The 17,794-nt window shown below is 26.2% G+C and overlaps 1 long non-coding RNA gene across 3 annotated transcripts in view; it reads left to right on the forward strand.

Moving 5' to 3' along the window:
- LOC126552860 (uncharacterized) overlaps nt 1–17,518 on the forward strand; it is a 30,466-nt gene extending 12,948 nt beyond the window's left edge. The window contains exons 3-4 of one of the 3 annotated variants that reach the window (XR_007606327.1): nt 16,949–17,236; nt 17,339–17,518. This is a non-coding gene — a long non-coding RNA (uncharacterized LOC126552860). The other 2 variants (XR_007606328.1, XR_007606326.1) reach the window with 2 other exon arrangements.
- The last annotated feature ends 276 nt before the right edge of the window (nt 17,519–17,794 follow it).

The raw sequence follows: 17,794 nt of genomic DNA on the forward strand, positions 1-17,794 counted from the left end.
ATATTCTCCAATCGATATAGTATATACGGCTTTAAAGTATATGTTTTTTTTTACTGCCACCCAAAAAGTATTTTCCGAGAACAAACAAAAACGCTCACACACTGCAAACCATGCAGGGAACATCCATCAATACAATATTTATCCATCTATTGCCGGGAATCTACTGCACGCGTGTAGGTTTATTCTATAGAATAAATAATACAAAAAGTCAACGATTATATTGCGAAAAGATATTTATTTTGAATTCACATCATGTGAAAAAATTTAATTTGTGCTGAGAGTAATCTAGTTCGACATAATTATTCACTCCACCTCAATGTACATGCTTAAAAGGACGTCGAACGTGTATTTTTAAAGTATAAAATAAGGCTCGGCTCTATGCACACAACACAATGTACAGATACCATAGAAACATGAGTTAAATGATTAAAATTGTATTAATATATAAAAAAAGACTGTTTTTAATACTTAAACAATGATATTAGTATGTATATCGACTAAAAAGAGTTGATATACGAGTATCTTAATTAATATTATAGTTGAATTTTTATCCTAAGTACGAAAATTGAATATATATACTTTTAAAAACGACGCATCGGGACAGACTTTTAAAATTTGGAAGTTTCCTGCCACTTTATAATTAAGCACTAAAGATATTGTTCATTACCTCTGTTAGCAAAATAGTAACTTTCGAAAGTAAACTATAGGTATGAAGTGTTAATTTTTATTTAAGAAATAAAAATAATTATTATAATATGCACTTATTGTTGAAGCATTTAATCACCAATTATCGATAATTACTCTTTCTCTAAATACGATTTTGATTAGGTAATTATTCTTGTATTAGAGAACTGTAATTTTTTAGTTCACAAAAGAAGTTTATTTATTTTATTTTACTAAAATAAAAAATTGAAACATTTGTTTTTACATTTCTTAGAAAAGTTTAAAAATCTTATTTATTACAATATTTTAAAAGATAATTTCCATTCACTTAATCTAAGTATTGAAATAGAAAGATAAGTTTTGAGTTTTTTACAGGAGATGGATAAATGAACACTAATCATAGGAGTAAACCTGAGAAACGATCGGACAATTGCAACTCCAATCTAAAGATTGAATAAGAGAATGCCCATATGTTGGTACCTAATTTGTAAATAAATAAATCAATATTATTGAAAAAAATTGTGTATTTATAGTCATTTAGTTGTTTTCAGTAAAGTATAATTATATTAGGTATATGATTTTTTTTGTAAAGTAATAATAATCAAATAGTTTTAAGATTTGTATTGATTAGGATGAATAAATAATGAAAATATAATTAGATCAATTTATACTAGCTCGATTTGGTATAATATTATAGTATACTCATGACCAGATTTTAGATCTAATAACTTTAGCATGTAAATATATATAGAAATATAGAAATATGCACTATAATATGACTTAAAAAAATAATTTACACACATTATTAATATGTTATCTTATATTATAAATAACTGAAAAAAAAACTAAAATTAATTTAAACGAGGATTACCCGTAATTAAATATAAAAAAAATATAGCAGTAAAAATCTTAAAATATTGTACTATCTTTGTTCATAGATGAGTATTTTTATATTGCTTTCTACGCGTTCGTAGTAGTTGGCATTCAAATGTTTTGATGACGAGACCGACGAGTGATTACAGTGAATGTCAAAAAATGACAATGATAAAAATGAATAGTTAATATCATGCTTAAATATCCAATGTTGATTTTTATGAAATAATTTATAGCTATAGAAAATTTTAAATATAAAAATATATTATGTTCAATTATTATTAATTATTATATGTATACTAGATAAAATAATTATAATAATTAATATAGTTTAAATAGTCGAACAACTTTTAGCGGTTAAGAATATAGAGTATAGACATTGATTTACAATTTTGGCTGGCATATCACTGAAATATTAAAATTATGCTTGAAAAAATTATTGATGAGGTGGTACAAAATAAAAAGTTGAATTCCATGTTATAGATGTTGAAGTTTATAATATTATGGATGTGTATAAATAATATAAAAATATAACAAATAGTTTTTAAATATCACATTGTATATTTGCAATGTATAGGTACCTAGTTTAATGAGTTTAAATTAAAACTATATTTATTAAAACATGATGTGTACTCGACGGTAATATGGTTAACTTCCTGAGTATCAAGTTATATACCTACGTATTTATAATTTTAGTAACGTATTTTTTATTTAATTAGTCATACAATTATCACGATTCTAAGGAAGCTTGTTTGGTAAGGTGAAACTCCACTCGAGTTTGTAGACTCTGGATGAATAGGTTTCCCTTTAACCCCAAGACGAAATTCGAAATACCCCACTTATAAACAGTTTGCAGCAGCGAGCCGAATCCAGAAATTACCTACCTACGTAGAATTTTTGGTAGACGTAATAATTTTCGTTTGGAAGGCAATGGTTGCGAGCTCGCAAGACCATCTTTACAAGTGTTGTAAATATAGGTATATATCTACGACACGAACTAATATAATTAGGCGTACGTCTACAATCTGCATTATGTGAAAAACACCCTAATGACGGTGGTCACTATACGATGTAGACGGACGTGCGCCTCCCCTTCGTCATTATATCGTCTACGACTATACATATAATATATATTATGCACGTGTTCTGACACATACACACGTACGACATTATTTTATCCGAAGCAGACACACCTACCCTGTTTAGCTTCTGTATAGACGATTCGTATTCACTCTATATATATTAATAAATAATAAAATATTATACAGGGTGATTTTTCAAGCATATCTATCCTGTTTTTATCACAAACTATTCATTTATTCAAATTCAAATGTTTAGAATTGATTATATTGCATGTTGTTGAATACGGATAACAAAATATTTTTATTTTATGTTTTTAAAGACCGAAAAATACTCGGAGATAAAGAAGAAATAGATGATAAAATTTTTTATTTTGAAACGGGAACTATATATTTTTTTGTAAATTTAGTTAAGCAAACGATTCTTTTGAAAATGTAGATTTATACAAATCGAAAATTATTCATAATAATTTACTCACTTCTATACATCGTATGTGTATACATATATTAATATATTATGTCTGTGCTATAGGTCCCATTTCAACCCCAAACCCGGACACGATTTGTGTATATAATATGTCGTTTAGTCGAAAAATGTCTCGATGCAAATCTTCACATTTGCTTATATAGGTTCGACAGATGTACTACTGTTGCACGGTGTATAGTGTGGAATTCTTGGAAATATGAATTTTATTATAGCTATTAGCTGTATTATAGAGTATAGACTACAGTCTTTAAACTATTTTCGAGGTTATATAACTACTGATGATGTTATATTGTTCACGCAATATTTTTAAGTACAATTCGTATTTGCTATGATTATTTTTCGATAAAACAATTAACTAAACTTAAATTTATGTATAGTTATAGTAAATAAACAGCACATCAATTTAAATTAATCGGTTTAATTACACTTAATTACTGTAGTTACCACAGTACTGTATTGCTATACATTGTGTAGGTACTACAGATTGCAGGTACAACCGCAACGTAGAAAAGTATATTTTTCTCATATCCTTATTCTTTGTATTAAAATAGTACATTTAAGGAATAAAAAAATATATATAAACATAGATAATTTATATAATAAGTATGGTCATTATTCAATAATATAAATAAATACTCTTGGTCCTGAAAAAAAAAACAATTAAGTAAGTAGATCAACTTACTGAACATTTAAGATACTACAGCTACATACCTATTTTTAAATTTTTATTAAATTCGCCTTAAATGATTTATCTTGTAATGACCATATAAATTTATTTTAACTGTTGACTACAGTAATAATACTGCATATGTATAAACATATAGGCTGAACTAATGTTGCAATAAGTACACTATATATTGTGTCTTGATTTATGCATTTTCAAAAATATAACATGTTTATAGGTATACATATTATATGAGTTACGATTATACATAATACATGATTCTGTAATCTGGACAAATTACGGTAATTTTCTATACAATACAACAACGAACTCGAGGACGATTCTTATGTAAACCTTTAGGTTATAGAGCAGGGGTTGACTGAGGTATACAATTATTTATGGGGGACCGCTTAAAACCATATTTTTTTCTGTCTACAATGAGAAAAATATAAAGACTGGGAGCTGAAAGTAGTAGTCAGGGTCCGAAACATAAATATGGACAAGGGCGCGTAATTCCATTTAGCTTGAATGGTTTTGTTGAAGAATAAGAACCCAGTAGAATAACAGGAAAAAATCGATGAACCGGAAAGTCTTATAGGTAGTGAGTAGCGTTAAATATAAAATACGTATTTATACAATACTACAATAATAATAATAATAATATTATGTGTTTTCATTATAGAGTATTTTCAGTTCTTAACTAAAATTTCAAAAAAAAAAAATTAGTGTATAAAAATGTATGTCATATCATATAATATTATGTGATAAATAATAATAATATAGTATGTAATATACTAAATTATGTCATATGATGTCATTGCAAGGTATAGCAAGGTACTAATTATACTTATAAGAACACTTATTTATATTAAATACATTTAATAGAAACTTTAACTCATTTGTAAACTGTTATATAATACGAGTTTATAGTAACTTACCTCATCACTAAATGAAAAATTAAGTAATTTATTGTTCATTAAAACGCGTAGGTACTTTAAAAGTGATTAAAGTGTTTACACTGTATACAGGAAATATATAAAAAAAACACATTTTTTCTCGTATGCATTACCAACAATAAAGTTGTAGTGCATAATACCTAATATTATATTATACATCATCATATATTTTTGACAGTTTTATTGCTCATGAAAATTTTCGCTCTAATAAAAACTCAATAGTATAGATCCGTTTACGTATACATAGTGTCTAATAATTTATTACACAGACATGGCTCAGACGTTTTATTTATTTATTATTATTTTTTTTAATTCCTATATCATTCTATTCGTCACTCACACTTTGTGTATAGTACTATAGCTGCTGTGGCAGCAATGACCGTCATCAACGCTGCACGTGTTTACAACCGGCCCAGATGGATTTCGGACGACGGTAAAAGAACTGACCGTCTCTCGGACATTTTATTGTACCTCGCACATACCAGACACCAGCCGATGTGCACATTAACTATATATAATAATAATAATATATATATATGTATACATTCATGCACACACATTTATGTGTATATATGTATAACACATATATAGAGTAATACAAGTGTATATTATTATTATATTATTATATTACTGCAGTTTACGATATATGCATTAGCACAACGGACTATCATTGTAAACACAAGTAATATGCTTGCACTAAACCCACCAAACCCGACATATGTGCATCTATTGCATCCGTATATTATAATATATATGTGTAATGAATGATGACATAGAGTGGAAAAAAATTGGGGAGGAAGGCTGAACGCTGAAGCCCCATTAAATATTTTTAATGTGTTATTTCGTCGGTGGCCCCACAGCCCTTTCACTCATTTTCTGTTAATAACATTCATTACTAGGGCTGTACTAAAAATATTGTAAATGTGCATGTAGATTTGCTTTTAAAAACATACAAAATACTCTAAACAATAAAAATATTACCTATAATTGCACCAAAAATAAGGAAATAATCATAGAGTAAATATTAAAATCGTTCTTAATATTTGACTAGTATAATTAATTAATTTAATGGATATTCAGTTAAAATATATACAGTTGCAGCAAAAATCAATAAAGAGCACCATTATCTAATTGCAAAATAAAACATCTATTTTTTTTTTTTTAAAACAATACTAACGTCTATTATCATGCCGTCAACGTGTACTCAATACAACTGCAGTACAATTTTACTCTGACAACGGTATTTTCCCGACGAGAACTTCTAATATACTGGCACTGTTAATATCGTTTGTTATACTTAACCACCGCTCATCATTATTTTTATATCAGATCGTCAGCGTGGGCGATACACACTCACACACACCTATACATAATATAATATGATACAATATGATACAATATGATATACATATATCGTACACTTAGCAGTATAACTTGCTATATTATATTAGTTTTACAATATAAATATTTAATATTGATTTTCAACATAGGTACTTTATACAGTAAACAGTAGTTATATAGGTAGTATAATATATATTGTACAGTACGTATATCATGCCATTATGGTGGTGGTATATAATAATACATTATAACGCTGCTACTGCACCGTACCACGATACGAATGCAATGACGAACACTATACATGACGACAATCGAACAGCGGGGAAAATGTGTAATTTAACGCGGAACGGTGGACATACGATATCCGCGGCAGCGTTGGTGGCGTCGGTGGTGGAGGTGATGGAAGGGCTTGAGGGGGTTTAGTGATGGTGGTACACGATACACGATACTTTGGAAGCGTAGGCGGTGGCGGGGGCGCACGCGAAATACGATATACACACAACGACCGCCGTCTCCGTCATTATTTAACATTATTTCGTCGTCGACGTTGCACTACACTCAAGCTTATCCTCGTATATATATATATAAGTATAATATATTTTTGATGTCGGTCGTTGTTGTTGTTGTGGGATGTAGCAGGATATACGTAGGGGATGAGCAACAGAGCGACACGGTAGTAGTGAAGTGACGATGAGCGTTAAAGGTACGCGTTATAAATATTGCGGTACCTATAATGTATAATATATATACGGAGAGAGGAATAACGAGAGAACTAGAGAAAAAATAGAGGGGATGGAGGAAGTGAACGAGAATGATGAGAGGATACGTGGTATAGTAATAGTACCGATATATATATATATTATTTTAGGCTGCTGTAGCAGGTGAAATATGACACTGTCGAAATAAAATGTAGGTGTGTGTATATATATTATAATAGCATACAGTATATACACCTATATATATATACATAAGTATGGGGACGGAATGATAGACCCAGAGACTATTATATCAACTGCAATTTGACGTTATCTCGCGATGTGTGTATTTTAAAGTTACGCACATCATAATATTATAATATATATACGATCACGTGTATATACATTTAGATCTCATGTTGACTTTTAACCGGAAAGCAGGTAGGTGTATATTGACGTATTGCATAATATAAAAAATATGCATAATGATATTGGCGATATTGCTAATATTATATACGAATCCTATGCACGCTGTACTTATATGTATAGCCTTTACATAGCATATCATAATATAGGTATAGTTTCGCCCGCAGAGCAGTATAATATATAATATGTACATGTGTTATATTATTATCGATTGTCACATAAATATTCAAAACAGAGACAATGTATAATACGAACATTTTTTTTATTCAAAATGTTTTGTACATTTTATATTTTTTTTTTACCATATTTTAAGGGGCGAGTTTTAGGAGTTGACTTAAGAAATTCAAATAAGGACCTATATTTTTTTTGCAAATGCAGTTTTTTTATGTGTTTTTTTTTTATTGTGTATGAGATAAGTTGTTAACAAAATGCTTCGATTTTTAATAAAATGGAGATAGTATTGGATCTAGTTTGTACTTTAAATTTTAAAGTCAAATAGAATAAAAATCAGGATTTTTCCCAGTATACTTTTTTTTATATAATAAGGAAAATAAATAAGTTATTATGAAAAACTGTAATTTTAGGTAATTTTAGACAAAATTGATTTTGTCTTTTTATGTATAATTACCTAAACAAAAAAAATCTTGGAAATTTCTACAAAATGTTTGTTTTCTATCCACATTAAAAATTCAATATTAATATTAATATTATAATATCATAATAGCATACAACATTTTAGATTTTTAAAATTTTTTTTATAAATTTTGATTAAAATAATTAACAGCTGAGTAAAAATGTTTCAAAATTTCATACAAGATCCCACAAAATATATTTTCATTACCATATAAAATTATTAAAATACATAGGTATACGTTTTTTAGTTCATATTATGTGGTATAAATATATTATTATAGTAATAAAGTACTAACATTGCGGTTATAAATACTAGTAATATATTTTTATATTTATAGTAATAGTATTTATAATCAATGGTACTAAATAACATAATAAATGCAATATTTTTAAAAAAATTATATCAACCTATACTATAGTACTAAAAGTAAAGTAATTGACTTTATTAACTATAAAAAAAAACATTACTTATCACTTGATGATATTATAGGCTGATAACCATATTTTCCATTCATATAATCGTTTTTCGTATATGCAGTAATATAGGTATCATTGAATTCAAATTTAACAGATCTATGATAATAGTGGCCAACTCGACACCTAATGTACAGCAGAGTTAGCTACTTACCCACTTTTTTTTATTATTGTAATATTGTAGCACAGGGGTGGCAAATTAGTTGAACGCTAACTGCCTAAAATAACTTTTTTTTTCTTGAGCGTGCCATGAAAAGTGTTATATTATATATACCCGAGGTGACCAACTTGCGGCTCACGATAAAATTATTGTAATTTTATTGTATAGTTAATGAATTAATATAAATAAGGTAAGTAAACGAATCTATATCTAATAAAAATAATATATTATATATTTATATATGGCTCGGCGCAGCGCTGTGGAAACAGCTGAGATTATATATATTTATATATGTGTGTGTGTGTAATGAAAATAATTTATTTTTTGCATGCCATAAATTTATCATACCTGTTGTGGCACAATAAATTTCATAAAATGCCAAAAATAGAATAATTGTATAAAAAATTTATATTGAAAAAAGGCACAAAGTAAAAAAAATAATTGATATATACCTACTTTAAAATCAGAATGACGAATTAATATATAAAAATTACATTTCTATCTCATATAGAAAAAAAAGTACCTATAATAATATACGCTTAGTATATAATATCTCAGATTTAAATATATAAACCCTAGTTAAATATACTTAAATAAATTCAATGTAATTTAACGTTGGCTATAATTTGAAATTTTCCTGTATACGAGTACCTATCAAATTTTAAATAGGTTTCTAAAACAAAAATATTTTTATAATATTTGGAAAACGTGTATAGTAATTTACTGTTTTAAATATTTTATTTAAAATACTATTTTTATAAAATATTTGAGTACCTAACAATATTTTGGCTATATATAGCCATATAGCCATATATATAATACTTATTAATTTAAAAAGTATTATCTTTTTTTGAAATCATCTTTCATAAATATTACTACCTACTTTTATTTATTCAATCTTTTTCAGTAATTAAATAGGATGAAAATAGGATTTAGTGAACCAGAAACTAAATATAAGATTCACCATTTTGAGTGAAAGAATAAATAAATATGTAATTATTGGTTTTCTTGTTTAGAAGGCAAGGATTTTCATTAGAATATAATTTGATTCCAAGAAAGCCAATCACCATAAAAATTAAACCAAGAGAAATAAATAAATAGGTATTTTAAAATATCTAATATATTGTATAATAATAATAATAATAATAAAGATAATAATTCATCTATTTAGTATGGATGATTTTTACATGGATTTATGATTAAAATGAGAAAAAAACTTATGAAAAACATGACCACCAATATTTTTGCTCATCACTGCAATATTTCAATGATTTTCTACGAGAATGATTTAAAGTTTAAATATTATAGGAAGTTTCTCGCTGTTCGCTTTCAATCAAAGATAGAATATAAACAGTATATCTAATATAGGAAGAATAATGGTTTGGAAAATTGAAAATTGTTATAGATATTTCTAGCTCAGTATGTTTTTGTCATATTATTATAAGAAAAATACGTGATTGTCATTGTTTGGATTATAATATGATCATGGCAATGATTATCGATGTGATGGCTCTACCACACCAATAACATGCTATTTAATAAGTAATAATTAAATTCTTTAAGATGGTCAGTAAACCCTGTAAACCTAATCGTATTGTATTACCCAGTGTAGGAATGATAAAGTAGGTATATATTACAATAATTGACTACTATTTGGTAATTACTAATTATATTTTTGACGACAAATATTTTATGAATAGTTAAAAAACTAACTCGGTATAATATACTATTTTATCTTGTATAAGTTAGTAAATTACACTGCGTAAAATCGTAAAATCTGTAATGTAAAATTAAAACGTATACTGCTAAAAACTCAATATACGAATATACCTATGACCTACCTACAATGAACCAACTGAACACTCTTCAATAGCTGAAATATATAGGTATATCATAATAAGCATACACTATAGAATTTACAAATTGTTATCATAAAAATAGTAATTAGTAGATAACTTTATCAGTGATACAGCATTTTAATATTTTCGATAATTTAACTCTTCAAAAAATTCCACCAATTATTACCATAAACTCTCTTGACTGTTCTTTTCTATGATAATATGATATGCACTTTAAACTTAAGTACTGTAACCTACAGGCTTTATGCCACTCATGATGTTGTCACAAGTACATATTAAACACCATATATATACATACAGCTGCGCAATTTTGGCACTTTCATGATAGGGTCATGGCCGGATATTAAAGCACTATATACTATAGCCTAGGGTTGCCGATCTATGCTGTGGCATTGTGGGTGCCTAATTACCTATATCAATGGAAAAAATAACAATTCTATTGTTATATATTTTTAACTGTTTGAACATTATAATATTAGTTTTATTAGCATTTATATAATAACTTAATGGTTACATATATACCTATTAACTCTTGTTAATTGGTAATGGCATTGATTAACAATTATAAAAAATATATCCTATTAAGTAGGTAATGTTAAGCAATAATGATGCTATTCTAAAATGTTACTTTTTTTTAAATAGCATAATTTAATAGTTTAAACACGATGGCATTAATTTAATAATTTAATAAAATATTACTTAATAAGTATACTTAATATATAATAATATAGTCAATATAGAGTAAACCCTTATGTACTTCTTTTTAATTTTTATATAGGTAGATAATACTACTTAATAATTATTTATAATATTATTTTAAATAAGATAATATATTATCAAAAACTAAGAAGAGTTAATTCGCATAAATACAACTATAAATATTGATAACATTTAATGCATTTAGATAGGTATGTCCATTTATAAACTAACTGAATAAATAAAAATGTATCCCTATATGTTCAATATTTTTAATAAGTTTATAATATCAAGAAATGCAGATTTTTTAAAAGCTTAACTTTAAAAATGAACTTATATTTTTTTTTCTCATTATTTCTCTAATTCTCTTTGCCATTACACTGTAGTTTTTATTTTAAATCTACTTAACCTATATAGTTGTAACATTATCGTCCGTTATCGTTTGTCATAAAATATACAAATATGAAATAATCGTATGATACAATTTGAAACTCTTAAAAAATGAATAACAAAATATATGAACCCTTTACATACCAACATGTACTTAGGGTATGTGGCACCCCTGTCACATCTTTAATCCGGACCCAGATGGGGTGGCAAAGGGTGACTTTATCAACAAGATTTTTCGTCGTTTATGGCAGATGGTATTATAGAGGGAAGGGGTTGGTCAATCACACACTAACGACTATATGGTTAAAGTTTCGATTAAAATTGGTATTAATTATATTTCACGTCGATATTTTTGGCGGGGGGATGTTTGTAGTGGCGGCGTCGAGCAGTTGTGGCAGCGGTGCCGTGGGCGTGACCGTCGCTGATGTGGTACGATGTGAACTTGGATGAGGGGCGCGTGGGAGTGGGAGGAGCTAGTGGTCCCGCCTCGTAATCGGACTGCAATATAATGGTTTTCCCAACTTTCACCGCTCACCGGCCTGCCAACCACTACCGCCGCCGTTGTACAAACTGCCAAGGTTTTCACAAACGTTCAAAAAAATATAAATAAAAACGTTTTGCTTTGCTTGTATTCTGATATTATAATTTATATAAGTACCTATTATCAGTTACGCTCGATAACTTTCAATTAGTATATTAGTAGCTATATTTGTAACCTCAAGCAATCCCCCCTCCACCATCAATACTCCAAAACTTCTACTGTAGTTCACAAGTTTTGATATATTTTTACTTATTATTGGTATTATATTATTAAGTAGGTTTACAGAATAAGTATGTGTTAATTCGAGATGTGGTGATTTCGATTCACGTCAAATAAACGCAGTCATTTGGACGAACAATAATTGGACCCATACGATATTTTGACTCATGAAATTTCTACAATACTATATCATCTCGACGCAAAACATTATAATAAAAATAATAAATTATACACGGTGACCCGGTGTATCTTGAATATATGACTATTTTTTAGATAATTATGATACACTTGCTGTATATAAAGTTTACACTAATAATTATCAAAAAAAATTTACTTTATGAAAACCAAAATATTTATGTAATGCCAGTTTTCAATAATATAGATTTTATTCTTTTTATACAAAAATAAATTACCATAAATACTTGAAATTTTCATAAAATATTTGTATCAGAATTTTTTAAATATTTATATTGTTTATACCCATAAAGGCATTGGAATTTTTAACATTAATAACTTTCATTCGATTATTGTTGATTTATTTTTTTTATCAAACAATTTTAGTGGTTTTTTAAATTTTTATTTTACCATACCAACTTTTAACTTTTAACCATAATTACGTATATTAATATTTTCTATACACGAAATATTTAGATTTAATTGAAGCCATCTATATTATTTTATCATAATTTTAACTTATAATGATATATATTTAGTTATACAATACGAGAATTATAAAATTATTGAACGTTATAGAAAAATGTTAACTTAACTCTACATATCATAAAATATTGTGGCTAGATTAGTAAAAATATAAATATTTTTTTACAAATTTAAAAGATCTGGTCTGAAAATAAACTAAAATGTATCTCTCCTGCCTAACGCTGAGTATATCACCAATAATTATAGTGATATATAAATGAGTAAAAATTAAACCAAATTTTTAAAAATTGCATCATATTATATATAAAATACGAGTATAATAGTATAGTGTGTAAAAGTTTCAAATCCTCCAAAAAATATTAGTTGATTACAAAAAATTATCTAAAAAGTATTAAATATTGTTTATTTATTTTGTCCGAATTTAAATTTTAAATACTTATTAAAAAAAAAACCATGCCTGTATATATTTTATATTTTTAAGTTACTTTAATGAAAACTTATGACTTATAAGGACCCTTGTATTACATATATTTACCCAGCTATTTTAAATTTAATTGGATTTAAAGTCCCTATAGTAGCCAGTAGGAATACACGATATTTGTTCCATGAGCTAAATTATTTAAAACAAACTATGGAAAAAACTCAAGAGCCCTTTTAAGCGCCAATAAAATCTCCACAATATATTTGTATAAAAAATAATAATTTATGAAAATAACTCATAATTTGTGAACACTGACTGGCCAGTTAGTCTAGCACTCTAGCCTTTATCAATATACAAAAAAAAAAATACTCGAAAAAGATAATAATGTAAGTATACATAATTTAAGCCTTTTATGGCTCAAACTAGTAATAATATTTGGCGATTCGCACCTACAATTTATTATACCTATAATGGCGATTAGTGTACTCAAACAAAATATATAATGTCCTAGCCCTTTAAGCTCACAATATTAAATAATAATAATAATAACACTATTTATTTATTTAATTTTTTTTAGTAACTATTTCAGTAAAACAAAATATTATAATACATGTTATTAATACGCATCGATACTGTCACGACAATGTATACTATTATACTGGTCGAGAATGGAGAATAAAACACTATACGGCAGTGTGACAATATTTAAATAGTTACACGACAACACATGATAACGATCCATATTAATTTATCTACATGGTATTATGAAATTCATACGCACATTTAAATAATTACAAAAATAAAATAATAATTACTGATATTGATTACGTGTGAGACTGTGAGACCAGCTGTTCCTATCGCATATTTTGGTAATGCATCGGATGGAAACAATTATTATGCCTATAATTATAATAATAATAATATATATTTTATTCCATATTATATCTACTTCAAAAATTCGAAATTAAAATATATTTTTGTAAATACCATAAAACAGTAAAAACGGTTTCATAATATACATTCAATAGATAATATAACATCTTAAAATAAATTAAAAATTAAAAAGCTTTAAATTCCTACGATTAATGATCTTAAAATAACAAGTTAATTAACTGCAACCTTTATTTATTGTTTAAATAAATAGTTTCATACAATTTAAAACTTAATAATTCTATAAAAATTAGTTGGCTTTGTATAATATTTGTTATAGTTTTAATATAACTATCACAAGATCTGAGGAATCTTTTATAAATTCACTCAGATTTATAGAAAAATAATCAACTTAACATTTTGCAAGTTTATATTCTCATTTAAAAAAGATCATTTAGTATCGATACAAGCCACTACTAAAAAATGAATTATTGAAAATGGTCCTTAAATACCTATTCTAATCATTCTAATAATGAGCAATTAAATAAACTTATTTATTTAAAGAAAAAAGTTTTTACCAAAGTTGCCAAATTTGCAATTATATTATTTTATAATATACAATTGATTAATTAATTAATTAGTTGTACATAATATGTATAGTTTATGTAAATTAAGGTTTTTCTAAAAAATTATTAAAAATATGATGGTATGTTTTATTTTTATTAGGTAGATTCTACTACTTGATCTTTTATCTTTATCCAACACACGGGTGACAGGATTGTAGACGTGTTATATTTGCCAAACGTACCGATTGATATAGTGAAGCGATAAGAATTCCGAAAACAGATTTGAATTTTTCATTAAGATTACTTTAGATCGACTTTTCCATATTTTTGATAATATCAAAATAATATCATTATCCCCCCCAAAGGCCCAAAATACATAAAAAGCGTTTTATTAAAAAAAAAGTAATTAAAAAATTGTCAAATTTCATCTTAAAATAAGTTAAAACAAAATATCAAAAATATGGAAAAGTCAATTTCAAGTAGACTTGAAGAAAAATTATAATGTATTTTTAAAATTTTCATAACGTCATTGAATCATTTTGTATGTTTGGCAATGAACACGTCTAGTATCTTATGTCAAAAGTGTATTAGACAAAGACAGAAAATCACCGAGTTAAATCCCCTTAAAAACCAAATTTTAAAAAAATGTTTATGAATTATGAGTGTTTGCTCTTATAGTATTTCATAAGAAAACAGTGTTCAAAATGAGGGTTAGGTGCGTACAAAAATAAAATTTTAGTCAATTGTATGTATACTATACATATACAATAATGTATCTTTTTTAATACTATAATTGTATTATTATTATTGAAAAGCCACTAATAGTATTTACAACTATGATAGCTCAACAGTTATAAAATAAAAATTAACAGTACCTATATGTTATCTATATGATAAAGCCTCTGATGTAATATAATACATCTTACGTATAATAATTATTATATGAAAAAATAATAAATAAGGTATATACATAATTAAATAATATACAGTACTTATATAACAATACATAACTACAATAGTTATAGTTTTTGAATCAGAAATATTTTAGTCGTAGGTTATATAGGTATGTTATGTAATATGTTTATTTACAACAGAACTCAATAAGAAAAATATAAAAAAAAACAGGTTATGGTGAGGGTAATTCACCGTTGGAAAAAAATTGAAAACACGAGTTTTAACAGAAACGTATTATAGTAGTAGGTTTAAAATTTGGTACCAGGGAATTAGACGTATATCAACCTGTTGCGTGTACTCGGCAGATTTAACGATACTTTTTTATATAAAAGTGACAGCAAAATTAATTACTAAATGTTTAACATAAACATGTTTTGAGAATCGTTAATAAATAATAAATACGAATTTAAAAACAAAATATTTAAGTGTTTATAGTTTTGAGACATTTTTTTTTATTAAAAACATGTTTCGTGTACCTAACAAATACTGCTGTACAAAATTGTAAAAAAAAAAAAACTTTAAAAATATAAATGGAAAAATAACACGACTATCATAAATGATCTTATTTTTAATATCAATAAAATAAATGTTGTTTTCAGTTATTGCAGTTGAATTATCAAAACGAAGTATCTACACAATAATATTTTATATAATTACAATTTTTTTTTTTAATGGTTTATTGAATTTCGTAATTTGTCATTTTTCATTTGTATAACTAATTTTAAATTCAACCAGATTATCGAATAAATAAAACAATTGATATTATATTTAAGAAATTATTAGTATAGTATGTTGTTATTAAAAATAAAAATACATACAAAAACTGGTGTATATAAGACATATTTAGTAATAATAGGTATATTTTTATAAAATATTTTCATAAATATGAAATACTTCAATTTAAATTGTAATATATGATACAACCTAGTCCACAGTAGTATTTCGTTACACTATTAAAGATAATACAGATATAAATCAATACTTCCTTGCTTCATTCAATACTTTAAACACTTTTAACTAACTAGTATATACCTATAAATATATTATATAATAATATAATATAGGTACTGAGAACTGACCAGTGATCATTTAAATAAAAAATTCAGATAGTTATTTTTATAACCGTCATTAAAGCAGAATTGAATTTGCTGATTTATATTCAATTATAAACAGTTAATTTACAATTTTAAATAACAATACTGAAGTATTCAAACACAGTTAAATCTGACTTAACGAACAAAATGATTAAATCTCGGCTAAAATATAGATTGAGATATATTTTCAGATTGTCTATTGTCTATAACTTTCCGTTCTATTACAGATACCCGAGATACCGGCTGCAATAATATTTCTCCTCGATACCTTGATGACGGACAACAATTTTATTTCAAACTCAAATTTACTACTACTCAACATTGCAACAGCGTCACCAGTCGCGACAACGCGGCGCGCGATTATCTACATACGGTTACACATCAAGCCTTGGCGGTCAAGCCACGGATTACAGTTGATTAAATTTATTATTATACACTTTTACTAATAATATAGCTGATAACGATAAAATTAGTTGCGTATATTTATAATTATGTAGATACGTATGTTTAACTAAGTATGTAATTGTATACCAATATGTTATTTCCTATATATATTAATATTTAAAATTAACTATCAGTTTTTTTTATAAAAATACAATATGTTTTTCATTAAATAGATACGCGTGTGAGATTGAATAAAAAAATACAATACTTAAGCCTATCTACAAGTTACAACGAACACCAGTCGTATACAACGGATACTTTTGACGATCCTGTGGTTCGTGATAACCCATTATAATAATAGGTGTATACAGGTATCAGTGTAATAATAACAATAATTAAAATAAATAAAATAATAAAATGTGCAAATATTTATATTTATAGACACATTTATGTAAAAAAATTAATTTAATACAGTAGAAAATGTATATTTCAGTTATCAGAATAACTATAATATTGTTATTATACCACGTATATTATATTTTCCGACTCGACCAGGATTAAAATTATGCTATAATTTTCCGTTTTGCTTCAATTTGTTGAAAAGTATAATACAAACAACAATTATTACTACAATGTTTATTTTTATAACTTTTCACTACAAATCTGGACTTACAAACTTTTGATGTTAA

This window comes from Aphis gossypii, chromosome X (assembly GCF_020184175.1).
Source record: "Aphis gossypii isolate Hap1 chromosome X, ASM2018417v2, whole genome shotgun sequence".
Classification (NCBI taxonomy): domain Eukaryota; kingdom Metazoa; phylum Arthropoda; class Insecta; order Hemiptera; family Aphididae; genus Aphis; species Aphis gossypii.